Consider the following 26,405-nt stretch of genomic DNA (forward strand, 5'->3'; position numbering starts at 1 on the left):
GCATTACACGGTGTATGCCCTGCATTTTCTGCAGACTATTCCTTGCCTTTGTAAGTTATTTCTAACTTCTAATGAAAATACTGTGTGATCAGTTGATGATCTTTTTTATTTATTAATAGTCTGTAAAATTAAGTGTGTCTAATCAAAGAATGGATCCTTTTTTAAAAGTGCAAGGTGGAATGCATTAGATCAGTGGTACAAAAAGCAGATGTTCTTTACTGCAGTAGGCCTTTCTTTAGGTACTCTAGGAAATTAGGGACTTAAAAATTAAATTGAGGAGGATTTTGAGGTGCAATCACTTCCAGCCACTGCAAGACACAGAAATCCTCTTGAGATATACATTTTCTCTGCATTTGTTTCCAAACTGTAATTCTATTCCACAATTAAAACAAAAAAAACCCCAGAAAAATTATTTGGTATTTCAGTCTCTCAGGGCAGCTTCTGAATAATTACATGCAAAGTGATCTATTAGGTATTTATTGAAAATAGTATTGCAAAGCACAAATCTGCATTTTTTTTTTTTCAGGAAGGTCATTTTTTAAAACATCCTTTGTAGCTGCTTCACTGACGTCCAGGGGTTTTTGCAATCCACACGGCACAGATTTTTTTGATTATGTAGATTTTTTTTTTTTTCCTCCTCTATTGCAGTTTCATATGCAAAGCATGCATCAGCCACATCCATGCTATCTCCTAAAGCAGTCATTCTGAAACCCAATCTGGGGACAGTGCAGACTAAATAAAATTTCATTTTGATTTGGCCTCCCGCTGAGAATGGGACTGCTTTGTTTCAGCCGACAGAACCAGCAAGCCAGAAAGGTATGTCCTGTTTTGCATGGCTGATGGTGTGACTTGAGGATCACAATCAGGCCGTTCATGCTCTCAGGGCTCGGCATCTCATCCACATCCTGTACCGTCTTTCTCTTTTCCTTGCCATTTGCTTTCCTTCTGTGCCGCCTGCCGTCTACCTGCAGGGCAAAGCTATGGCAGACCCTCACACTATTGTTTACTTTGGCATATGTTTAATAGCTGCATGGCTGTTTCAGGGTAGGGTTTGTCTGTTCCCCCCCCATCCCTTCCCTCCCGCCCCCTTCCCCCTTCGCCTTTGTTTTTTCCCTTCCCTATCCACATTCACTTTCCTTATTTTCTAGGTGTTGAATACACAAATACTGACTAAACAGAAAATTATGTAAGTACCGCTTGCAATGCTTCAGAGATTTTACTAGGAGATCTGTAATGCAGAATTTTATTGTGAATCCGAGGAAACATTTAACAGCTTTGAAGGACTTCAGTTTTCATAGCCCTTTAGAGATGTTTAGGCAGAAAAGCAGCCACACATTACAGTTAATAGGAAAAAAATAAAGACACTCTAAGGAAGGGGTCTCGCTGCTTTGCCATCCTCACATGCCTTGCAGTTACAGCTGCAGCGTTTGGCATGGGGAATATCTGTAAATATCTCTTTATCTAAATATTAGTATTTCTCTTACAGCCAGTTTGCATTACTGTAAGAGAGAACATACAGCACTTTCCTTGCTGCTGCCACCCCATCATACAGAGGTGGTGCTGGCATTGGGGAATGACCTCTGTTTTAGCCTCTGGACCATCTTTCAGACAGGGCACCAGGACCTCTGAAAGACTCCTTATGATATAAACTTACTCCTCGAAAGTGTATTTCTCTGATAAAGCTGTACTATCCCCTGTCTGTGGTTGTTTTGTTTGTTTGGGGTTTTTTTTTTTGGGGGGGGGGGATGTTTTTAATGTGAAATAAAATTAGCATAAAATTTACCTCCAACTAAGGGCAGATTTTAGTTTTGCTTACAGTTTATTTTAATATGGATAATGTCCTGTTTTCTTAGTAAGGTAGACTAGAATTATAACTCCAAAGAAAAATTCAATTCTTAACAAAAAAAAAATTAAAAACTAGCATATTTTATAGAGTACTGACATAGTGCAAATTTATATATTCATGGTGATTTACAAACACACAATTATGATTTTTGTGTTGCAACATGACTTTATACTGGGTGATATTAGTAACAGCAAGTTATTCAGCAAAGTCTTATGGAATGTAGATGGTCAAATACAACACTCTCTGCACAGCTTAGCAAGTTTTGTTCCCAGCTTTTATACATTACTTCAACTCCACCTCTTTCATCAGTTTCTGAATCTCCAAAACGACCTGGGATGCAGCCCTTTGGCAAAACCACACATATCCTTGCATGGCAGAGTTTTGTGACTTGAGAATTCTCTTTCTTCCTAGCTTGGTTAATTAAAAAATTAAAAATCAATAAACAAATAAACAAGTAAATAAATAAATACATATGTGAGTTGGGGAATGAAAGCAGATCCAACCAAAGTTTGGGGGAAAAGAGGTAAAAATAAGATGACTCATTGGCCTCCATGTAAGGGACGGTATGCCAAATTTGAGTTTCAACTACAGACATTCACCTTGATATACCACAACAGTTTTTCCTGTACCTGACAGGATCCAGCCCAGCATGTTTTGTTATTCAGAGATATTTATAAAGTCACATGGAGTTTCAGAAAAACTTTAAGAAGCTATCTGTAGTGATGTCACATTTTCTTTAAAAAATTTGGGGCTATAGAGAAACTACAAAGCAGCTAAATTCACAAGAAACAGGAGCTACAGCTTTTAAAAGGATACAGTGAGGGGAAAATTATCAGTTCTGTGGGGTTTCATTCAGTATCTCTAATCCTCCTGCTTCACCCCTCAGGTATGATTGGGAAGTTTTCCAAGTTTCCACTTCTGCATTTAATCAGAATTTCCAACTAATAATTTAATTTTAACAAATAAATTCAAGTTTTAAGAGAAGCTAAAATCAGTATTTTATTACAGAATATCCCTGTTTATTTTTGTCAGAACTCACAGTCCTGGCAAGATTTTTGTTCCACAGAGTATAGCTGAATTAAAATTAAAAATAGATTAAATAAATGCTTACACGTGCATGAGTTGCAAACATATGACATTTTAATGTTAAATACTCAAGGAAATTAACAGAAGTATTATGTATTTATTTGTGAGGATGTACTACTTTTTAAATGAGTGATATTCATTATGGTAAAGTAAAATAATCTTAACTCCAGAATGTGATTACTGCTCTGGATAGCTTTTTTATTAATTATCTAACTGTTGTATTTAACCAGGAATTAATGCAAACTTTATTCTGGTACTCTTTGGAAATCGGAATGTCTTTTTTAGATTGGTTTATTAGAGCTATATCTGGATAAGTAAAAGAGGTGAGTGGGTTTTGGAAGCTAGTTTTGCATTTATCACTTCCACAGAAAGAAAACTGTAAAAATATCAGCTCAAAGTCCAGAAACAAAGACTTCATTCTTTGACAGACATATAAGGTTGCTGTTAGTGGACTTCATAGAGCTCTTTCTTATATAATCTAACTATAATTCACTATAAATGGAAAAAAAGAACAAAAAAAAAAAGGCAAAAAGAAAACCCAAAAACCCCCAACAAACCAAAACTAATAAACCAAACCAATTAAAACATCAAGTACTTGGGCATGTAATATATTTACCTCGGTGTATCATTTTTTAATGCAAAGGACTTAGGAATTCTAAGTTCTTTCATTTTTCTCTCACTTTTTTTGCTTTACCTGAATGAGGTGACATGACTGAGATAAGACATATGCATGACCAGATGCCTTTGGAGAAAACAGATCATATCAAACAGAGAATATATAACAAATAAGAAATTTGAAAATCACACTGAAGACCCCAGTGTTTACTTGTTATAATACAAATATATGTATGTAAATTGGCCCCATGATGCTACATATATATCTCTGTGTGTGTATATATATATATATGTATACATGTGTAAATATCTTTGTACAAATCCAGAGAATCAGAGAGAGAGGGATGGAGGACCCTGTCACCAAAGTTCCTGGGCCCCATCAATGCCACACAAGCGAGTATTGTTACTGTGACAAAATCCTGCATGACCTGTGCATTTGCTGATCTCCAGCCTATCTGAATTTCTCAGAAATTCACATCTGATTGTCTCAGGAAATTCTCCTGGGACAAATTCACGGTTGTCTGATGTTAGCATCTGCTTAAAAACTTGCTGAGGTCAATGTGATCCCACACATGAAAATCTGACTGCAAGATCAGGGCCTAAAGTTTTGGTAGTAGCCCTTTGGCCAAGCCAAAACTAACAAACTTGGGGAAAAAGGTGGCAGAATTCTGTGATAGCACTGGACTTGGAACATATCAGCAGAATTAATGGACAACTCTTTCTCATTGAACTCAAACTCCTCGTACTGATGTTCTTGCTTTATGCACCTGATTTGACCAACACCAATAAAAAAGGTCTAAAAAACCAGGAGAAGATACTATAAAATTGCATATCAAAGGGCAATTGACTAGCAGCACATACTATAAAATTATATATCAAAGGAAAGCAGTAATATCCTGTCAGCCAGTATGAGCATAGGAATCCATTGTGTTCACAGTCCTACAGGGTTAAGGAGCAGAATTGCTTTACTCTGGGATATTTTTACTCAATCTCCTTAGATACAAGAAAAGCAAAACTCAAAGTTAGATTTATTTTTTTTTAGAGAAAAGTTAATCATAGGCTTACTGATGAAGTTCACTGAAGTAAAAGAATGTTAAAAAAAATTAATGCCATTGCTTAGCCCTTCATTTGATAATGTTTCAGGCTTACAGAAAGTTGCATTTCTTGCTCACAAAAAAGTAAAGCAGAGGCTTTCTTAGCTTTAAGGATGTATTCTCTACTATAAGAAGGTATTCTTCCTATAATTATTGTTTTAAATAAAAATTTAATAAAAAATCTAAGTAGCTGATCAAATGTCTGAGTGTAAACTGAAAATAAGCTTTGGACCAAAGCTAAAAAAACAGAGACAACAAGCTGGCATTAACTTTGTCTAGGAGTAGAGGCAGAATGAAAACTTAGCCCAGGAGCTACTGAGAAATTTAATATTTCCTGAGTGGGGGGAGAAAGAAGTTTGGAAACTGTAGGAAAAAATGAACCAGAAAATCATGTTATTTGTAACCTATACACACCACTGGGATTTCCACTACTGGGATGACCTTCTCAGAAAAAAGCTACACCTAGGTAAACTGCTTCTAAGAAGTACATTTTGACAGATATTCCAAGAACAGAAGTCCTGGCAATGCATATCTTGAAAGATTTTCTGAACAAAAACGCATAATGGCCTCCCATGTAACTGGGAATATAAATGTGTCAAAATGTTACTGATTATATTAAAAATAAAATAGAAAATGTGTATTAGTCAACTATTTATCAGCCTTTTTTTATTAAAGGCTGAAAGAATATTTTTGTCTCCAAAATAAGGGTTAGATGGAAGAAATTACTGGTGAATGTCTAATGGATGTTATATAGACCAGAAATGGATTACAGATTAATAGAAGCATCTTCTCCTTCATTAAGTGTTCTTTACCCGATGGGGGTGGAGAAGGTTAGGTTATAGCAGCATTATGTCCTCACAATAAAAATACATTTAATCTCCTAGTGTCTACTGCAATTGGTAATTCATTGTATATAATTTTCTTTATTTTTGAAACCCTTTCCATCTACCAGCTGTCTGACAAAAACAAGCATGAAACATTCTGAAAATAAACTTTTGAGATTATTTGCATTCAATGGGAAAATTCCACTACTGAAAGAGCATTCATTAAATTTTTCTAGTGATGGACAAATCTCAGAAGATTCAGACTATTGTTTCAAACTTGTATAACAATATCAATGTTTGTCTACAGTGTTTCAAAAGACTGTCTCTGTCCTCATTTTATCTAGGAACCTCCAAATAATCAGAATTTTAGTTGTTCATTAATGATGTCTAGTTTTACTTCTGTCCCCTCCTGAGGTTCCTTTACTTTATCAAGCAGAGCAATATTTCCTCATGGGTGATAGACTACATTTCAGAGGAAATTAATTCCTTTTCCAATATATGTTTCTTTCAGAAGTAACCCACAAAATCTTGATGCAGAGGGCAGCTACAGGAGGTACCAAGAAACATTTTCTTCCATAGGTTTTGTTGGTGGGTTGGTTGGTTGGTTGGTTTTTTTTTCCTTCTCTGACCCCAAATAAAAATTTGCCTAGGTATGTGTAGTGTTCTTACTTCTGTGTAGGTGATAAAAGGTGATTTTTGCACCTTGAAATGGGAACAAGACAGGAAAAGCCACAGGAATATTTACAGTGTTCTTACAATCTCTCCTTTTTTCAAGTGGGAAATCCAAAATAAACCAGCCATCAAAACAAAACAAAACAAGAAATATAACCCAATACCTCATCTATAGGATATGGCTAAACAGGATCTAACATCATCTCAATTCTTTTGGCCATACTGTAAATTATAAACAGATTATCATCCAATAGAACTGAAAAGCTGGAGCTATTTTTAGTGGGCTTGTGGGGAGAGAAGGGATCTGAGTTTTTGTGTTTCTTCTCTCTCTTTTTTTTATTGAGACATTCTGTTAAGGTCCAAATTTGCACTTCAGGGATGTAAGACAAGAAGACTAAAAGCTGTTTTATTAGGATCAGCTAAAATGACAAAATATATCTGGGTGTTAGCAGGTTAACAATGATAACTCACCTTAAGGTCCCTAAAAATATAAGTGAAAGAAGCACATCAGTAGTGAAGAGCAAGGGGGCCAGAACAAAATTCTAAAGATCCCCATAATTAACTGGCAGAGGGTCATATGAACACTTATTAAAATGCAACAAAGCACAACGGGGTGTCTCAAAGATGGAGTTTCAATCTCAGCTGTGAATTTCTTGGTTTTCTCAGTTCTAGCCAGGCCTGCCATGTTATTTTAATAAGTACTTTTCTCTACATAATACCTTTCAGAATTTGGGGAGAATATTTATATTAAAGGGTTAGAGGGCAGTTTATAGACAATTCAGGGGACAAGTCTCCTTAGAAAGTACAGGAAGAATGATATTATGGTGATATTTTAAGATGTATCTGTATCTGATATTGGAATGCTGTGAGATCAGTGCATCAATTTACCTTCCAGTTTCAAGGGCAACAGTTAGTCTTCAGTAAGAAATAGTGTTTCCCAGGGCAATATCCCTACCTCACCCTAATGCTGCTAAATACTATACATTGTCAAATTCTCCTTTTACAGCATGAATACTATACTCTTTAGCTGCCCCTGTCAATTAATTGCAATGAGGAAAAATATAAGCCCAGGCAGTAAATGTAGATCAACCATCTTGAAAAAGGGATTTTTTCAAGATGGTTGATCTACATGGACATAAATTGCTTTTTAGCACAAACCACACCTGTGTTTTAAACCATGAAGTCCATCTAATTTCACTGACTTTAACACCATTCTAATTTGGCTGATCTCTTTTGGTTTTGGATTAAAAAGTGTTGCTGGAATTGGTTGATTAAAGATAACTGAAGTCAGAGAGAATTGTGGGAACCTCTGAGACATAGGAGATCTGAAGGGGACAGGACAAAGGTAGGGCAGGAGGAGGATGAATACTCCCTCACTTTTAAGAGCAGAGGGAAAATTACACTTCATTTCCTAACACTCAGACATGTTGTATGCTATATGTTTGATATATTGGCTCTTGAAAGTTTTTGGAATGGACTATATCCCAGGGTACATTCTTACATCATGATTTACAGGTGTTTTCTCATATCATAATATGTTGGCAAAACCAGAGAATATATGAGTAGCTGATCTGGTTGAAGTCCTCAAATTCACTGCTTCATGGCAGTGTAAGTTTCTTAGATCAGCAGGCTTTTCTTTATTCCAGGAGTATTTTGAAGAGCAGTACTGTTTATCTGCTCATATGTAGGAGTAGGTTTTTGGTTTTGTTTTCTTTTTTTTCTTTTTTTTTTTAGTAAGTAAGATTATGGCATCTCGGATTTTGTAATTCCTTCATATATTATTTTAAGTTTTCTTTACATATGTGCATACCCCCACACACATATTTACCACTTGGAGGACAAGTTGGATAAAGCAGAAGTGTAATATCACACCTCCGCTCTCCCGAATGAAGGACTGGCCGTCAGCGGATACCCAAAGTGCTATTTACTCCCTGAAACACAAAGAGAAAAATGCTCTAGAGGCAACTGTCAATAATCTGGCCTCAGATTCTCATTGCTGGGTGACTCCTAGTTCTCTTGCAGTCACAACTCACAGCATTGTGGTACACTGACAAACAGGATGCTAGTCTTCCAAAACCCCACTCTCCCTACCCATTATGTTAAAAGGCATTCAAGTAAACTCTGCCCCCAAATGTGCGGCCACAGCCCATGATGAATGCAGTGTGCAGCTTTCTAGTGGGAAAAGCAGGAGTTGTAAGTTGTTTAAAATGGACTGGTTTTTGCTTCAGTGAAGGAGGAAGTGAACTAGGAGAATAGGAGGAAATGAGAGAAACAGTCATGAGAAGGGTCCCAAAACAAAGCAGAGACAAAAAGCCTTGATTATGTGTGTTAAAATAAAAGAAATCTAGTGAAGGGAAACTTTTCACTCCAGCTTCTCATATGATTAGGGGACAGAATTTTGTGCAATCTTTCTACCAGGTTTGCATCAAAGGTTATATTGCACTTATTTTGGCCAGTCCTCAAAAGCTGCTGATCTACAGGAACATGAGTATTTGAGAATGCACTTGAATCAGAGACTCACAAACACCTCTCTGAAATCCACTACTTCTCATTTGTGCATTTTCTGGCCAAAAGAGAGATCTTCTCCTCACCCTTCTGCTTCCATCTGTGAATCCTTCTCATCTTTGCTTCAGGTTATCTAAGAAGGGCGCAATTAAAGAAGCAAGAGAAAAGAGACAAGTCCTTGTGTGGTTCTGCTAAGAAGAAGAAGTACAGGTGTGGTTACAGCATGAGGCTCATGAAACCAACATTCATTACTTCATGTGGATGGAGTGGAGCTCATCTCACTTTACTCTCAGAGTTTCCAGAAGCACATTAGAAACCAAGATGCTCTTATCATGGAGTGGTTCCTGAAATTATTATTGTAATAAATGCACCTTCCTGACTCAAGATTCTGGAAAGTATGTCAATTTTGTTTGCAACCCTAGAACAGGACAATCTTACCTAATTTCCTTGAGTAGAGATGCAGATTTCCTCCAATATCTTCACAGTTTCCCCTGACTCCCTGGTTGTTTTCTACCTGCAGCTGAGACAACAGGATATCCCTCACACTACTTTCATCAAAAAGCTCATTTTCTTCTAATCCTCTGCTGGTCCTCACCAGTATCTCAGCTCTAGATACATTTATACATGTTGGTTTTCATTGATCCTAACCTACTTTTTTCACCTAGGTTTTCTCTCCATAGTGCACAAAGCTGCCTTAGGTAGTCATGTTCTGTGAAAAGCCATTATGCATTTAAAAAATTTGAATCCATAGCCTGGCAAAACGTCTGATATGTTTTCCTGTTCTAAGGAAAACTGATGGGCACTAATAATTTGCTCAGTATTTTGAGCCTTTCACAATTCATAAAGATAGAGCAATGAGCTACCATGCAGAAATCCTGGGGAAACAGCCACTCACTAGGCACAGGCTACCTGTATAGCACCATGATCTATAGATCCAAACTTCTTACACCAGACTTACACCACATACCCTCACAGCTATGGTAGCCTGACTTCTTTGATCTCCCAGGCAAACCACAATTTTCCTGCAAGGAACAGGTAAATCTTAGTTGAAGCTCTTCCTCTAGCCCAGGTTTATTCATAGAAAGAGAGAAACTATAACACATGAGCCGTGCCATGTGGCAGGTGCAGGGCATTAAAGATAAGTGGAAATCTTGACTGAGTACAAGTCTCCCATAAGGCATGCTTTCCCTGCAAAATTCCTTTCTCTTGGCCGTTTTCCATCCCCATAACCTCTGCTTCAGTCTGCAGAAGAATTCAAAGCACTGTTTGTCTTTAAAGCCAGAGAGAAGAACTCAGTGCAAACTCTCAATAACTGATCTGTCATAGCACAGAACACCTCCTCTGAGATTTCAGGTTCCTTCCTGTCCTCCTGGAGCACAAATTCACCAGCATTCCATCCATTCAGTCTACACAGAGCTACTTCCTAGCAGATGCTTGTAAGTAGAAGGAGAACAATCCTGGGAAAGTCATCCAGCGGGCTTGGCTACTTCACAGAAGGAAATTTCCAGGGAGAATTAATTTCCTGGTCCTTTTCCTGCTGGTGAAGCAGGATTCCCTCAGCAATAGGATATCACCTCCCCGCACTGAAATGAGGGTGCATATTTTTGGAAGGTCCATTACACTTGCTTTTCATTAATGGCTTTTCATTAGTGGCTGGTCTCTAGCTCTCACACAAACAAACCATTTCTCATTACCTTTATATATTATACAGCACAACTTAGGAAACAGGACTCTCTTCATCAGTTAGTCCCTGTAAATAGCAGGACCTTGGATGTGTCCGAAATATATCTAAGATATCTCAATGAGTTGTCCTTGAAATCACCCAGCAGTGGAGATCCCACAGTCTCCTCAGGTGAGGTGAGTGTTCTTCCCTAGTGCTTAACTTTCCTTACAATTACAATTTTTTTTTTCCTAATGTTTAACCCAAATCCCTCTTGCTATGACTCAAAGCTAGTATTTCTTGTCCTATCCACATTGGGCTTGTCATACAGATAATTCACTTTCTCTTACATATTTCTCTGCTGCTATCATTTCTTTCCCATTTTTCTTTACTTTTAGATAGAATAACTATAATGCTCTCACTCTACATTCAGAGGTGTTGCTTTCTGGTCATTCTCATTCTCTTCTGATGTCTGGTCTCCAAATAGTTCACATCTGTTTTTAAGGACAGTAGTCAAAAATAGACAGCACATCTCTGGAAATGTCACTGGTTTACAAGAAGAACTCAGATCATGATTATGTTCTTTCTTCCCTGAGAAAAAGGTCTTTTATTTGGTTTAATTGACAATGCATCTGCTCTTCTGGCTGTAAAGTGTTGCTACCTAGTAGCAGTTGGATTTTTGAGACACTGTTTAGGCAGTAAATTAATGGATTTTTAACATTTTTAGCATTTTAAATGCTCTCCAAGCAGTTCTTGCAGGATTTTGTAATTATTAACATTTGCAATACAAATGTAAGGAAGAGAAATATTATTGTTGCCATTTTTGCAATGAAGAGGTTGCAGGTCTTAAAAATGTGCTTTGCAAAGGTATATTTCTTCTTGTGCCTTGTGAAAAGAAAAAGCATTGCTGGATTCTTCTGCACAGGATTCTGCAGTGCATTGGAATTCTTCTTCCACAAAACATGATTATTCAATGAGTGTGTTCATAGTGCAGATTTTCAAGCCAAGTCTCTCTTCTCAAGGGCTCTCAAAGGTGCTTAACTGTAAGCTCATATGATTAATATTTTGTTCATTTCTGCATTTTTCATTTAAGTACCTAAGTTTTGGTCTTTCATGTGCTTCAGAGCACTTTGCCAAATTCTTTTATCCCTCTTGGGACAGTTAGTCAAGGAGAAAGACAGTATGGCAGCTGGAGAAGATAGGACCACTAAAGAACCTGAGGGAGAGGCTTCAACACTGAGCAGAGATAAGCAGAAGCATCCATCTTTAGGTCCTACCAGATTCAGAACATGGATTTTTTCCAAGTTTTATTAGTTTACAGTATCATTTTGATGTCAGCAAACACCTGGAACCCACTTCTGTTTTACTTCCCTCTTGTGGCAGATCCACCAAAAAAAGTTGGTAATCTGCTAGTGCCACTAGGTTTTGAACAGCTCCAAAGAGAGAGGTCTTTGTTCTGCAGCAGAGGTTTCCAGCTTCAAAAGGACATGTACAAATAAGAATGTTTCTGTCTAACCTCGTTCGTGCCATGACTAATTTCTTTTTCCTTTTCTTTTTAATCTTAATTTATGTGTTTGGTGCATTATGTGAACAGATATGCATTGTAAAATGTGCAGTGACATCAATTTCCAGCACTGCTAGAGTTTTTGCACATGGTGCAATCTGGTGCTTTAGTGGCATGTTCTCATGTGACATAAATTGAAATCACAGTGGGTCATAATGCAGCACAACAGGTGCATCAAAATGTTTTAAATGGTTTCTATTTTTTTTTAATCAAGTCAGAATCAAGAACAATGGCAGCCATTAAATTAGTTCTGCGTAGCAGCTGGAAAGAGAGGATCAAGGAGAGGATGCTTTTTGCTGTTTGCAATGGGGGTACAAATGCAGTTGTGCAGTGTAAACCACATATTTTTTTTCTTTCATATGCTGTGATAAAAGTAGTTTTCTTACCAGTATAACATGTTTCATTAATACAATGTTTAAATAATTAAATGCATCAACTCTGGAGGCGATGGCTAAGATAAAAGTTTGTAGGCAACCCATTATTGTGATCAGACAGTGCTTCTTAAAACCCATGGAGATACAATTCAGTAATTTAACTTCTGAAGTCAGTTGTTTAATAAACTATTACATTTTAATACGGTTTTGTTCTTGTCAAAGGGAATGATTCATTTCCCCTCTGCCAATTGTTCCGGTTGAAGTTATTAGTGGTTCCAGGGTTGAGGGGGTGCTGGGTTCTTGTTTGAATATCACTACTGTGCTGTTCCCTTTCTCTAGACATTACCACTGGAACGTTACATGAGTGATCTTTAGTGGTTATAATTATTTTGTAGGCAAAGCAACTGAGATCATTTCTGTCCTCAATATTGATATATTTCATTTAGTTTAATTCTGTTGGCAGAGAGTAAGATACTGGTTAAAGGGAAAATATAATTAGTTGTACTAGGATTAAATGTATATTAGTATAGTGTAATAATGGGTGTCCCAGAAAGAAGCCTGGCAAAACAATTAAATGAGGGAATATAGACGTAGACAAACTAAAAAACTCTGCTGCTGAGTTTTTCATAGATTTAACAACCATTGTTTGCTCCAGTTTCAGTATGATCCTCTCATTCATTTTCCTTTATTAAAAAACAAAAAACTTTTGTAAGAAATGTATTCCTAAAAAAAATGAAGGCTGTGCTTCTGTTTATTTGTCTCTTCCCTTCTATGAAGATTTTACTTATGTAATGTTGGGGTGTAGGTTTAGTATTGTCTGCTGGACTCCTTCTGCAAGTTACTGCCAACGGATAAAACAGTGTTAGAGGCAGAGCTGGCAATCAGTTAGATCAATTTCCATATGCCCATCCATTACTGATAGCAATCAAGGATAGTGAACATTTCCATGCTATTTGAACACAGAGCAGCCCAGGGAGCAAAGAGCAGGACAGCAGGAGCTGCTGTGCCCTGTGCTGATCAGTGGGACTCACCTGCGGTGGAGACTGTCCTAGTGCAGGGTGACAGGTCTGTGAAGATTAGGGGCAAGGGTCTCTCCGTGAGCCTTTGCTTATCACTAGCCTTGGTGACATGTGGGATTATTTGTGGCCAAGTCCTCTACCACAGCACTTACAGTCCTGAGATAAAAAGCACACACCAGGGTCCCCACAGCCTCTCCAGCTGAGATGGAAATTGGCATTATTTGAAATTCAAGGAGTTTTTACTGTACACAGGAATAATCCAAATGTGGAACGGGATTTGTTATTAACTGTAAATCCCCTTTCCCTTAGGAAAACCAGAGTAAATGCAGGAAATAAGTTCCCATTTATATACCATAGAGACAATGCTTCATTGTCACTTATATTTTAAAGTCACAAGTGAAAAGTAAATGGAAAGTGGGAGCAAATATCAAGGTGTCAGTGGCATTGATCCTTCCACAGTGCAGTCAATAGAAATTTTGTAGCTTACTTGCAACCAATGAGAGACAGCTTCCATAGAGAGGATATTTGATGGTTTGGTCTTTAGAACGTGTGTTAGTCTGTACCCAAGTCAAAAAAGAGGGGGAAAGATTTCATTTCTTTTTTACTATGAGCTCTACAAATTTCATATTTATTTACTCTTTACATTGCAGTATTTTAATAAACTTTTAAATATTTCTTCAAACACACAGGTAAGAACCTATGTTAAAAAGATTCCAAGAGTGTGTTCCCAGAATGCCTGAAGGTAATTGTTAGGTACTTATGAGGCAAGCAACTTTAAAAAGGTGCTATAAACAGGATACTACAGAAATTTTGCTCAGTCCAGCTTAACTCTGTTATCAGCAAGCTTTCCCTCACCTGGGAGGATTCCCAAAAATATTATTCTCCCACAGATATATGCAAACTCTCAGGCAAATAATAACTTTCTTTCCTTGCATTTATTTCTTCTTTCTAAATTTTATTTGGGATTCCATAAGTCATAGCCTGCCTGGTGTCCCACATGACAAAAGCCTTTCTGGTTCTCTTTGTATCCTGACACAGAATTGTTTGCAAATATAGTGTATGTTTTCAGATTCACATTCTGGTCTCTAAAAGTTGTCCACAGAATTCCCATTCCACTTTTCTATCGTTTGTGCCCCAATTAATTTCCCTTTTCTCTTGCAGTCCCATAATTTCAGCCTTACAGGAGACCATAGGCAGAACACATTTGTACAATTTTGTCTCCAGGCAAAGGGGCATCTTTTCTGTAAGAGTCTGCACGAGTTACTGAACATGCCCCTTCCCACAGTGATAATATTTTTTTCTGTTTTTGGAGACTATCTCAAACTCTCTAACCCAGATAGATGTTTTCTTCCAACACCTAAATTGTGTGCACTCTGCTCGTACTGAGTGAATCACACTAAGAATTTGTGTCCTATGAATATTTGTCAATATCATTGTTATCTTGTTTGGCACGGTTTTATCCTACTTCTTGTTCCTGTGACTCTGCAGAACTGTGGGTATGCAACCTGTGGCATGCTGCAAAGATTACAAACCTATATTTATTTTAATAGTGTTATCTCCATTAGCATTTACTTTCTTGGGAGGCCCTATGGGTTCTAAAAAGTGTTTTCTGCATAAGAGAATGTAGGTGCAGGGAAAAGCTAGTTAGCTATCAGTATAGTAGTTAGTGTGAGCGTCTGCCAAATTACATCTCCCTTTTTTCCAAACTAACTTCAGATATATACATGTAAATTTTAACAAACTCCTATAGGATGCATTAGTAAGTAGAGGTGTTTGGTGTGTATACAACAGCAAAAGCTTCCTTGTTTTGCACGAAGTGGAGACATAAGAAGCAGTGGTGCTCTTGATACCTATGCATGATGGTATTCTAGCCACTGGCATAATAGAGGCATCAGATAAAATAATAATACTCAAATGATGTTTGCAAAGTTGAGCTCGTAAATGTCAAAGGTGATTTGAAGTGGACAAGAGTGAGTCTTAACAAATCAAGTAGGGGCTGCTGGCAATTGTTTCTCTTCTCCGTTCTTATTGAAACTAATATTGGACAAATTGAAAGAGTGATTGCCTTAGAGCCTTTGCAACGTCTTCACCAATCTCTTGCCCATTTCCATAAAAAATGGGAGTGAAAATGGCAGCTGACTTTTTTTGACCTCTCTCAATTTCACAGAAGCTCCTGTCGGAGGCCTGAAAAAGCAGTTTTTCAAGTAGGCCATTATCTTTCACAGCAAGTTAGTTGGCGGAGAAATTGAAAAATATCAGTCAAATAATCTATTTAAGCTTGGCCTTTTTGTATGCACTATGATGTGAATGGAAGCAAGCCAGCAACAGAAAAAAAAAAAAAAAGATAAAAAGAAGAAAAAAGCCCCTAACCTCCCCCCCACAGAACCACAACTAAAACCAAACAACAGTAAATAAACAAACAAACAGAACATCAAAACTAAACAAAAATCCTCTACCTGAAAGTGGATGAACAAGAGGAGTAAGTCCCTTTACCAGGGTTTTTTGGTTTTGTTTTGTCAAATTCTTTTCCGCCCCTCTGTCCTCATTATTTGATTGTCAGCATCATAGCAAGATAAGATGCTACTCAGAGTCCCCCAAATCCTAGTCCTCCTTGTCTTCCTGACTGATTGATTTCTACTCTGATAGAATCATGGAACATGGCTCTTTTGCTCCACTTGGCTTGCTAATTCATTGTCTTTCCATCCAGTATCTTTCCCTAGGTTCACCAAGGTGTCATCACTCTCATTCCATAAAGTAGTTGCAGAAACATCGCCTTCTTCTAAGATTTAGAATCATGAATTTTTTCTTCTTAGAAACTTACAGTCCCGGTAAAATTTGTCTTCTTTACAATCCAAGACGTATCTTCCATGCATATGAAAGTTGTGCTGATGCTTAGTTTCTCACAACTTCATCTGTAACCACAGAGATATTAATTTCCCTTGAAGGAAGGTTAGCCTATCTAGTAACAGAATTTAATTTACTCTTAGGAATTTTGTTTCTCTTCTTATTCTCCTAACCTTCACTTGCCTTTCAAGCACTTAAAATTAGGCAGAGAGCTGGAGGATCCATGAGTTTGGAGAACTCTTAAAATCCTTGGGACCCTATTCTATGCTGCAGATCACTCAGCCTAACTGGGACTACTCAGGAAACACCAAGGGACCAGTTTGGACCCTATTTCCACCTCAGCTGTCTTCCATCAGGCTGATTCTTCCTGTCTAAACCCCACGTTTCTCAAAGACATCAAGACCCTATAGTCATCTCTTGCCTCCCACATCTTCCAGTAATACACCTCTCTTATCCACTCTCAGATTAACTGTGGGGTTTCAGACGCTCTCTCACAGCTGTTTCTAGCTATCACTCTGCTTGGGTTTCTAGGTCTAGTTTTCTCTGACTTCTGTTTAGTCACTAATGTAATTTTGTCTTCTGGAAGTAGATATCTCTCAGTCTCCTTTCACAGAAACTTGGCACTTTATACAGAAAATCGTGATTTCTTCTGAGAAAGGTGCTTAACCTTCCTTTGAATCGCAGTCACAGATTATTCTTCTTGGCTTAGTTTCATGGCTAGAGGTCCCCAGGTGCACTTTCTTAAAATTTCATTTGCTTTCAAACATAACCTTTCCTGCTGTGAATCTTAAAAAATACATATTATTTGTCTTTAGAATATCTTAACTAAAGAAGTTTGCTGAAATTTCAAGGTTAGAGAGATGTTGCTGAAAATAAGAGTTACCTGGTTGTGCATTCTATAATAAATTCTATTTATTGTAATGTGATTGCTGTATCAGAAGAAGATTGTTTAAAAAAACAGATACAGAGTTTTTCAGTAACAAAAAAAAAAAATCTTATTTCTTATTGTGTGAGTAGAAAGAAGGAATTAAGACTTCAGAGAATCCTCACTTTTTTGCCTTCTATTATGAATCTTCACCATGTTTAATTGAGGGCTCAAACTTACTAGAGTTACTCAGAAAAAGAATATCAGGATCATTTGGTTTCAATCAGCAATATTAGGATAGAGCCAGGGAAGGAACTGCATGAACAATAAAGGAACTAAAATAGCAAGCCCAGAAACATTTCTGGCTGCCATTCTAAGACCCACTGGAGATAAGTTATTTACTGGCCATGTTATAAAGCTATAATACCACAGCAGCTCAAGTTTTCTGCAGAGCTGTCCTAATTTTCAGCGAGTTATAACATGGTTGTTGTGTTATAGCAAAATAGATTTCTGAAACTAGCAACCATTAGGTGATGTGCTGCAACTGAGCTGAACCATTTTTTGACTCCTGATTTCAGAAAAGTTGATCTTCACGAAGGTGCAAAGTTTAAAGGTACATCACTGTGGTTATGTATGCTAAGCTCAAAATTCAACCCATATTTTGCCAGTTTTGCCCTACTGTGTGGCTTTTCTCCAACTGATTGTTTTATTTTCATTTAATTTATTTTTATTTTGATTTTTTTGGACTTTAGGACGCAAAGGCTATCCAGCTACTAAGGGATAATATAACCAGATTAACAGACATTATTCTCCCTTGCAAAGCTTAGATGTTACGGATCTACAAAATTTACAGACTGAATATCATTATTTCACTCACAGACAACCTTCTATTTCCATTAGGCTGTAATATTAACCTCCTACTTTTCTGTCTGTCCTTTCTAAACTCAGACTTTTTTTTCTACACTCCCCACAGTGATTCAGAAAATGACTCCGTCTGATCAAAGGTTCCCACTAGTCAGAATCTAATTGTGGCAATATGTTTTCATAAAGATGTGTCTAAACCTAAACCTGACCATGGTTTTTATTTCTGCAATTATTAGTTCACTGCATGATGTAACGCATGCATATTTCATATTTGTTTACTCCAAAAGAATGGAGTAAAACAAAACATAATATAGCTTTTATCTATATTTGTCAATCCTTGTGCAAGATTTAAATATCAGAGAGTGATTGCCAGTGATATGCAGATCTCATATAAATATTTCCTTGATATTTAAGGCAAGATTCAGGATACAGTCTTTGCTTTCCTTGGGTCCAAGTTTTTGATCTTGGTGTTTTGGTTTTCCCTGTAGAAACTTTTCTGCATTCACAAAGGAAGAGGCAAGATTTTTGTGCAAGTGTGTAACAATGAGGATAAAATGGGACTGTGTTAGCTACTGCAAGCAGCTGGACTGACCAAATTGTCCCTTCCAGGACAGGTTCATTCTCTACCTTTGCAGGTGCTGAGAAATTAGAAATAGCATAGTTCACCTCTTGGACAGGCACGGCGTTAGATTTCAAAATCCTCATCCATAGTAAGAAACCAGAATAAAAGGGCATTGTCGCAGACAGCAGCATGGGAGGTAGGGCTCAGAGTTCTTGGAAAGTGAGCTATCTCTGCAAAAGTATTCAGTGTGACCTACTGTCCTCTTACTCCATTTGCAAGGCTGTGGTCCAGCAGGTTTGCAGTCTCCAGGGTCATAAATCCACATACACAGACATTCTTCCTCACATCCCAGCAGTGCTCTCTCTGGAAAAGTATGATTTTTGTGCTGTGCCTCAGGTGATACAAGGGAAGTGGCTGGTGTTGAGTTATAACAAATTGTGACAGTGCCCTGGCCAAGACAGGCTTGTGAAAGGGTGAGCAGGCAGTATCCTGCCCGCCCCAGGGATGGGTACCAACAGTGCCGACCATTTGGGGTATGAGATTGGCCTCCCCTTCTGTCTGTCTGTCTGCAGGAGCCATGGCTTGCCTCAGATGCAGCTTTGAGTACTTCAAGCTGCAGTATTTTGTGGGCGACAGGCTCTTTTCCAAAAAGTCTTTCTCACACAGACATCTCGCCTTTCTAGTCATGCCACCCTTCTTTTTTCTATTCTCAGAGTATTCTTTTTTGGGGGTTCAGTGGAAGCACAGAAATCCCCTGAATGTGACCTTTATAAAAGATGAGAGAAGGATAAAAAGTACTTCTTTTTAATGTGTCCTTTAATGTGTCCTTTACTGTCCTTTATTGTGATTTATAAAGAAACAACAGCCACTGAGCTTTCTCACTTATATCTTTGTTTTTTCTTTTTAATTTTAGCACTATCAAATCATGATACCCTCCCCCCTTTTAATGAAGACTTTTTAGGGAACTTTACAACTGGCAGTATTCAGAGCTCTTTCTCAAAGCGCTGACTTTCTTTTTCTCATGTATTTGTCAAGAATTTAAGTCCTGTAATTGCTTATGAGAAAAAAAAATTAAACAGTATGATTCAAATATCCCACCCTCCTATCATTAACCATCTTCCAATCTTTTGTCCCTTTTGATGTCATAATCCTAGCAGTTCTCCAAACTCTTGGGGACTTACCTAGGGAAAACATGGAAATCAATACCTGGAAAACAAATGGGTTTGAAGGACAGAAAAAAAAATGCTATGGTTTATCTATATGTTTAAGGGAGATAAGTAAATACATTGTATATGCATTGTATATGTACATCTTTTTAACTGTTTTAAGTTCTTCTATACCCTGCTGTCTTCAAGGGAGCATGAAGAGACAGTTTTAATATTCTAGTTAATAATTCATGCTGATCATGAGATTCCAAATCTTTTTTTATATATTATATTGACTTATATTTTGGGGGTTTTTTATGTACTTACTCACGTATACCTGACATATTATCAAGTGCTATGTAAAATGTCATAGATCTGAATTGTGCATTCAACTTGCCAATCGTGACAGCTCTAGATATGACTTTTGCTTCTCATGTAAAATCTCACTTTTAAAATATGGATGTAAAATAGCAATTAGAGTACTGTGTCTATCAGTGTCCATTATTTCAACCTGTTGCTTTCTCTTAGAGAAGCTTATACATTACACTCTATTCATGCTGTGGAACTACCATGCCCTAGAATGAATACAAACTAGGGATAAAAAGCTTTTTGTTTCAAGGCTCCACAAATGTGGAATCAGTTACCAGTTGATTTAAGAACAATTGAGAGCTTTTCCTGTTTTAAGATGGAACTGAAACAATACTTCATGATGACTAGAAGTTGTTGTAATTGTTTTAATTGATGTTATTCTAGAGTTATCTTGAGTTATTCTTTATTTATATACATTTGTTTATCACAGGTCATGCTTGAAAATGGGCTTTCATCTCAATTTACATAGTCAGCTAACAAATATATGTATGTATGTGTATCAGCTACACTTGTTTATATTTGACAGCAAAACCATATGTATTCTACAGCTATTTCTTGCCTTTATGTTTGTGCTATCGATTAAGACATATGATTTTGATTTCAGCTTGACTTTTAAGTTTTCAGGACAAACCAAACAAGTATGTATCTAATAATATCAGCCAAATTATTGTTTGGTTCATAAAGCACAAATTAAGTTAAAGCATTGACCAAGCACATATAACTGTGCTTTATAAAGCAGTTCATTCTTTCTTTTTTTTCCAGGGCTTTACTCCTGTACTGTGCTGTCTTTAAGCAACCTTAACTTTCAGAAATTATTTCTATATCTCTAAAGGCAAAATATGTATTAAAAACAATGATAACATCCCTTGTAGAGAAATCCAGTATTTATTAATTATTTATTATCATAGCTCATAAAGTAATTACATGTTTAATTTAAATTCTCTGTGAATGATAAATATCTACGTAAAAATTTGTGCCTGTCTTTAAATATCTAACAAAAAAACTAGCCAATATATGAGAGGATTAGAGAGGAACAGCAAGTCATTATTTCATCTGTTTCATTTACAAACTCAGAAGTCACAAATGTGCAGCTGGGAAATGTGTTTGTCTCAGAGCTTCAAATCTGTGACATGTTAATTCATAAATAATTGCAGTCACATGGTCTTCCTCGAGGGCATTAGCTCAGTGTTCCCAGTACAGTACAATCACTTGTAGTAGGAAAGAGTGGACAAAACTGTTTTTCATAAATCAGATAAAATTGATCAATAAATCCAAAACATCTTTCTTTATTTCTAACAGAAAATGAGCTTAGTTATGTAAGCAACATTTTTTAAAGTTGAATGATCTTTGGAAGCTGGCAGGTGAGGAAATAAAGGGCAAGGCTACATTATGTTTGGTTATGGAATCTGTCATCTAAATGTTTCATAATCCTGGACCAGAGAGTGCTCTGACTTGCATCCCATGCTATCCATGGACGACCTTATATCCAGATACTAAATACTTCTATTAAACAAGAGCACTTTTCTATTGTTGAAGCCATATGATAACATCACTTGTGTCATTGTTTAAATGCAGCTGTTTGCAAAAATATAGGCTTTTCCCCAAAATTTTTTTCTTTGGTAGTCTAACTGCAGAGTGAATAACACAGTATGAAAGGAACCTGAAGGAGCCGTTAGGGTCCATTGTGTCAATCCAGCTGCTGCACATGCATATTAAGTCCACATTTCAAAATGCTTGTGAAGCTTTTTCTATTTGGTTTGTTTTGTTTTGTAGTTCATTTTTAAGCATTCATACTTCTTCCATTTTTCTTCTTAGAATACCTAAACTACTCTGAGCTAACCTTTGGATAAATTCATTTTAATTAAAAAACATTTTATCTACAAAAGAGTAAAATTTTCTTTTTCCTTTTTATAACAGGTAAAATTTAATAAGAAAATCAAAAAGATTTGATACAAAAAAAATTATTTCAATTGGTTACTAAAATAACCATCTCATCTGAAAGCTGGTTGTCAGACTCCAGTCAGCTTTGGATGATTTAGTCTCCTGAAAGTACAAATTAGAGTGGAAACCTGACTGACCCTAACTGTAGCTATTATTGTTCAAACCACCACAAATTTCTCTTTATAAGAGAGTGTTTTGTTCAAATATCAGATTAATTCATTGTAGACATATGTTTGTCAGCCAATAATTTCATATTTCTAATAATTCATTTGCTAGAATACTTTGAGTTCAGAGAATCAATCTTGTGAGCGTAGCAAAGTACAGCATCACAAATGAGAATGCCAAATTTAAACTGTTTAGTCTGGGAATTTATTGCTGGCACTGGAATGGTAGTTGGCAGAACACGTCCATATAGGGGGTTCGTTCAGCTACTTCATTTCCAGTCTATGTCATTAAGCAGTGGTTTGAGGACACTTGGTATTTTATTGCAGTAGATAACAAAAAGAAAAACATACCCCCTTTCCCTTTCTGTTAATTGCATATTTGTACCTCTGAATTTTGGCTTGAATATTAGTCTGATTTGCATTTATACGTGGGAATTGCTTAGAGTAATTTACAAAGTTTGTCATTAATATAAATGACGTTTATCCTGGATTTTGATAGTAGTCCTCATTTTGCAGATATTGATATTTTAACTGCCAAAGCTACAGAAAGGGTGTTGATCCAGCAGATAGTGTAGGTTAGAGGCTTTGTGTTCCTGAAAGAAATTTTCTTTAGCATTTGCCATGCTCCATGAAAAGAAAGTGTATGCTTAGGGTATAGACTATGCTTTTACAAGTTAATGGAAAGTATGGAGGTGAAGGCTTGAAAGGGCTTTAAAGACAAACCTTGCCCTTGGCTGCAGCATGCTGCAGAAAGGTGTCAGGCGCAACCAGTCACTACTTAGACCCACGAGTCACCCTGTGTCTGGAAGGTATGAAAACATCTGTTTCCAGCTGACACCTCAGTCACTGGCTGCTCTGAGGATGGGAAATGCAGTCACCTCGCTAAATGCATAAGTTAGATGCATATCTGTATTAATTAAAGCCTGGAAAATGCATCTCTGCAGTTTCCCTTTCAGATGAAGACAGGAATTACAGATGGGGGGGAAAAATAACAGTAGCAAATAAGCCTCTCATTGTACCACACAGGGTCAGAGAATCACAGTGCTATTTACCAGCAAACATACCCCATGCAGGTCATTCAGCCCAGTCTTTTTTTCTTTTTTCCTAATGCATCATGTCAAGAGTGATTTCATTAAACTTAAAATATTACTGATAGATGAACAGGAAGTCTGGCCTTAAAGCTGCCATGAAACTGATTCTGCAAAACTTCTTGATGGTTTTCTCCATGGCCTTACTCTTCCTACAGCCATAAGGATTTTCCTGATATTTAACCCTATTATCTATGTTGCAGCTGAAATCCATTGCTTTTTGTTTTGTCCCATTGGCTAATGAGAACAATTGGTCCCTTTCCAATTAATAATGCCCTTTTATGCAATTATCAAAAGCGATTTTGTCTTCCTTTTGGTTTCCCTTCTCTAGCCTGAACGCATTACAACCTCTTAAGCTTCCTTCTGGGCCTTGTTTTTAAAATCTTTTATAATTTTCAATGTCTTTCTCTTAAGTACTTTTAATTTGTCTGCATCCTTTGAAAAATGTGGTAGTCCAAACTGAATGCGTCTCTCTGGATGAAGCTCAGCTGAACCAAGCAGAGTGGAAAAACTGTCTTCCTTGAATCAGACATGATGCTCCAATTAACACAACCTAGAGCAGCGTTTGCCTTTTCTGTGACAGCATTGTCTTTATTGCTTGTTCAATATATTGTCCATTATTACTCCTACTCCTTTTGCTGGAGTTTTCTGATCTAACTAGTTTTATCTGTAACTTTGATCTTTCTACTCTTAGGTTGTTCCACCATCTGCTTTAAGTTTCCATACAGCCACATATGCTTCCCATCTTCATACATATTTGTATGTGGCTTTTCCTGCTCTGAATCTTTGTCCTAGTGCCACCAATGTGCCTGTAGCCATTGGAGTAATTTTGCTATATCATCTGTAGGATAGACTTGTTCCAGTAGCTGAATTCTTTCATCAGCAATACCAAAGCCCCATCAGATGCTTATCTCCATAAAATCTCAACTATTGCTACTATGTATGTTGAGATTAAAGAATTGCATATATATATATATACACACATATATATATCCATACATATATATATATATATATATATATATATATATAGGTGTGTTATTTCCTTGGAATATTTCATTGTACGTAGCTAATCAATGATGTATGAAAACAGCAAAGAGGCTAGAATATAATCATGTCAAAACAAATTTTCTTATTTGCATGGACTTGTGTATTTTGATGAGGTATCTCATCCACCTTGACTATAAAATCAAATATTCAGCAATCTACTGTGAACAGGAATGAAACCTCGTTTCAGAAACCTAGACAGGTGATGTTCCAGAACTGGGATATGCCCGCATTCCAAACCCATCTGGGAGGCAGGCGGGAGGGAATGCAGCCACTTTTGAATTCCAACCCTCTGACTTTGCAGGACGAGCTACTTCTAGGCTTGCTGGCATGAAAGCCTTGGGATTCTGTTTTGTGTTGGAACCGCTACAGTATTACTCTTTTGAAACCCAGATTCGGGGAGAAGCAGCTTAAGTTTTTAAGGCTTCTTTTCCTTCAGCAGTAAATGTGGAAGACTTCAGAGGCCCAGAATGGACCAAGGAAATACTCTTCAAATTAGATCTTTAACAGAACAATATTTGTCAGTTTTGGGGGCAGAATTCAGGTTAAGTATACTGATATTTTTCTCAGAATACATTGTTTTATTATTGTGCACACACTCAGAAAGACGTCTGAAGTACCTTTGTTTATCTATACACCTCTGAGTCTTTCTAGGGATTTTCATGGTGTTTTTGCTGCAGAGGAGCAGCAAAACTTCTTTTTATTCTTACTTACCTTTTACTTCCTTTACTCTTTATTGTGCATGAAAGAATGCTCTTTGCTCTCACTAGGCTAACGAAGATTTATACTCTTCATTCATTTCCTTTCCCCTCCTAACATGAACCGGAACAGTTTGCCTTACTCAGGTTTCCAGAGGTATGTCTAACTCGCTTGCTCAAAGTGCATTCCCAGGAGCAGACAAGAGCGCATTGTGCCTGCACGCAACCCACACCAGGGCCTTGGGCAGCGTGCCCAAACATGCCTGGCAGGGTCCTAACCACCTTCTTACATACTAATACCACCTAAGAATGCCCCGTGTGTTTGGGCTCACGGGATCTAAAGAAGCATTTTCCGCCCAGGCATTCGCTGTGTGCAGAGCAGGGTCCAGCCCCAGTGACACCCATAGGGCACCTCTCAGAGAAGGAGTTATTCCTCTTCTCAGGGTGAAAAGACATTGCCAGCACAGTCAGTCTAAGTAAGGCATTTTAGAGTGAGGAGTAGGATACCCAAAATATGAGAATTAACAATGTAATTATAAATGTCTGTACTTAAACATGTTAATATTTATAGCATTCTGTATATATGTGTATATGTATATATACATTTCTAGTGGAGGAGGATTACTAGGGAAAGAGAGAACTCTTTTTCTTTTTTTGTTTTGTTTTTCTTTTTTTTTAATCTTTTTTTTTCTCTTTTTCTTTCTCTTTTTTTATATCTTTTCAAAGGAGAAAAAGAGAAAACAAAGTCTGTCTGGCTATATTCTCACTCTGGAAGTACAAAGCAGTGCTGAGATTTCTGTAAGAAAATGTTGATAACTCCATATGGTGGAAAGTCCACGTAAACAATGACTTTGAACAGGCCACATGCCGAGATAGTGACACTAGGTTAGTGTAGCTATCCCCTCTAGCACAGCTGTAACTTATGCCAGCAATAAAGGCTTTCTGGCAGTGTGTTATTCCCCAGTTCTGAAAGCAAAGAATTTTTATCAATAACAGTACTTTTAGATCAATATAGCTGCTTAAACATTAAAGCTTCTGCAGCATAGCATTTAACAGCATAGTTAAAATTAAAACCATGAATAAACAGCCCATCTCAGACTGACATTACGTTATGAGCCACTCCTACTATGGATCTGACCATTATTTCATGGCTGCCTATGCCAATAACATTGCCCATAGGAATAAAATCTTTGCTTGCACAGTGGGTCTGTATTTCAGACCCAATTCTTACAAATGAGAGTGGGAGTCAAACCCAATGTACTGAGTCATGGTAAAGATCTTTTAAAGTATGAGGAAAGTGTAACTCACAGCATAAATTGCCGTACACAACATTTGTTTTTAGGCCAGTTAGCCAGTTACCACTTTGCAGGAATCATTCCAGTGCTCTTGTCTCCTGTTCTAAAAGGCTTGCTTTGACGTGTTCAAACATTAGCTTGTTACAGGAAGACTTACTTTCCAGGAATACAAAGATTCAGTCTTTCATCAAACTGTTCGTAGCGGTACATTTACTCTCCCTGAAAAAATTGTTTCTGTTGATACAGTTCAACTACACTGAAGAA

The 26,405-nt window shown here is 37.2% G+C and overlaps 1 long non-coding RNA gene across 2 annotated transcripts in view; it reads left to right on the plus strand.

Moving 5' to 3' along the window:
• Positions 1–659: 659 nt before the first annotated feature.
• Positions 660–26,405, plus strand: part of LOC134414768 (uncharacterized) — a 152,735-nt gene continuing 126,989 nt past the window's right edge. The window contains exons 1-3 of one of the 2 annotated variants that reach the window (XR_010026827.1): positions 660–816; positions 1,149–1,186; positions 8,771–9,005. This is a non-coding gene — a long non-coding RNA (uncharacterized LOC134414768). Of the gene's footprint in view, positions 817–1,148; positions 1,187–8,770; positions 9,006–26,405 lie in introns of those variants that run through there. The other variant, XR_010026826.1, reaches the window with a different exon arrangement.

Source organism: Melospiza melodia, chromosome 2 (genome assembly GCF_035770615.1).
Source record: "Melospiza melodia melodia isolate bMelMel2 chromosome 2, bMelMel2.pri, whole genome shotgun sequence".
NCBI classification, from domain to species: Eukaryota; Metazoa; Chordata; class Aves; order Passeriformes; family Passerellidae; genus Melospiza; species Melospiza melodia.